The sequence below is a fragment of the Hipposideros armiger genome, unplaced genomic scaffold, assembly GCF_001890085.2.
Source record: "Hipposideros armiger isolate ML-2016 unplaced genomic scaffold, ASM189008v1 scaffold_143, whole genome shotgun sequence".
NCBI lineage: Eukaryota > Metazoa > Chordata > Mammalia > Chiroptera > Hipposideridae > Hipposideros > Hipposideros armiger.
The window spans coordinates 3,232,778-3,235,094 of NW_017731493.1; positions in this window are offsets into that span (position 1 = coordinate 3,232,778).

A 2,317-nucleotide genomic window follows, 5' to 3' on the forward strand; every position below is an offset into this window, starting at 1 on the left:
GCCATAAGGTGCCACCTGTTTTCATGATGTTTTTGGCAAATTCTACCAGGTACAATTTAGGGCAAAAAGACAGAGTTTTTGGAAATAAAAGTGTGTCAGAACTAAGATATATCCTGTTTACACAAGATCAAATATACAGGAACATATTGTTTAGCACTTTCCTGCAATAAGTAACATGGTAAACTTTGTGAGACTTTATACATTGGTGAGAAAATATTTTTAGTCTTCTCTCTCATTTTATTGAGGGTCTTGCAGTGTATTGAAAAGGTTAGAAATGGTTTTTCCTTAGAAGTTTGAAGGTCTATTAAATTTTATCTTGCAGTGCTGTTAAAAAGTCCAAAGCCATTCTGATTTCTGGTACTTTATGACAATGTATATTTTTTGTTCTTGTTTTTGAAAGCTTGTAGAATCTTCTCTTTGACCTGTGTTCTGAAATTTTGGAGGAGTTCTTTAAGAAAAATAATACCAAAGTGCATTAACAAAATTAGGTACAAAAATAAATATTTGTCTAAAATGGATAACGAAAACACAATAAATTATAAATTTTTAAAGTAAATCAGTACTGTAAAACCTCACAAAGTCCTAAAAAATACAGTTTTTATTAATTTAACTGCCTTACATTATGTTATAATACATTTTTCCTACTTTTATTGGATGCTTACTCTTGAATCTCTTCTTTATATGACAACAATATTATAATATTTTCCACAGAGAGAATAGGAAGATATTTCAATATTTCCTCTAGCATAGTTCAATGAAATTATCTTTTGTTATCAATAATTTAGATTAACTTTTTTTCTGCTCTAAAGCTTACAGTCACAATTCATTATTGGTAATGATATATAAACTTGGGGAAACCCCTAACCTCCATTACTTATTTCTGTATAACACATTACTCCTAAATTTAGTAGCTTAAAACAATAATCATTTTATCATATCTCACAATTTTGTAGGTCAAGAATTTGAGCATGCTGACTGGCCAGTTTTTCTGCTCCACATGTGGTGTTGACAGGATCATTTAGTAATATTCAGGTGGTGGCCAGGCTGGCCTGGAGGGTTCATCCTCACTTCCCGGGGTCCACCTGGGGCTCTCTCTCTCCATGTGGTCTCAAGGCCACTCCATGTGGTCTCTGTGTAAATCTACCACAGAATGGCTTGGTGCTCCAGGAGATAAAGTGGAAGTCGCCAATCTTCTTAGAGATAGGACTCCAGACTGGCACAGGATCACTTCTGCTGAGGTGTCAGGAGGGTTGTTTCCTGCTGAGAGCTGTGCAGAGAATCTGTTCCATGCCGCTACCTCGCTCCTGGTGGTTCGCTGGCAGCCATTGGAGTTCCTTGGCTTCTGCAGCACCACTCTGCTCTCTGCCTTCATCCTCATCCAGTGAAAGTTTCCCCTCTGTTTGTGTCCCTGTGTCCAAGTTCTCCCTTTTAATAAGGACACCAGTCATATTCGATTAGGAGCTCATCCTACTCCAGAATGACCTCATCTTAACTAATGACATCTGCAATGATCCTATTTCCAAATAAGGTCAGATTCGAAGGTATTGGGGTTTAGGGCAGCAACATGAATTTGGAGGGGACACAATTCAATTCATAATGCCTTTAGTATCTACAAAACAAAGGGAAGGATATGAAACATTATTTAGCTCCCAAATATTCATAGGCTATATTAATTTTTTCACATTAATATAAAATATTATTTGATATATTATGACATCTGATGTCTCACTTGGTATCTTCTTTTCTATGAGAAGTATTGGCAATATTGAAATAAAGTTCCAAGCTTGGTGAACAAAAAGGAACATTCATTTGTAAAAAGAAACAGAATCTGAAGTGTCATCTGAGAACACTTGGACAAATGAAATTAGCAATTTGTTCAGTTTCCTGGTATGGTACTTCTAGTGTTCAAAAGTGGTTTATAAATTAGCTATTAAAAAGCATTTAATTTTGCATAAAGCAGCTTTCACTACAGAGCCTTAATTAAAAGTCACTATTCAATTATTTATGTACCACTCAGGGTATTCAAATAACTTAGAAAGAATTAGCAAGTAACATTCTGCAGATTTGGGCCCACAGGCTCACAACGACTCAGGGCAAATTCAAAATACTATCTTGGCTTTACTTCTTTGGTTTTGTATCCATTAGTCTTTAGAGGAAGCTGCCAGTTAATCTGGTCTCCGATGAGATCAAAAGCCATGAAGATGCTGGAAGTATTCTGCATATTCATTTGAAAGTCCAGAGAAATTGGAAGCTCTTAAAGTTTTACCAGCTTGCAAGAGAACCATTAGGTTGATAATATAAAATTTTAAGAGCTAAG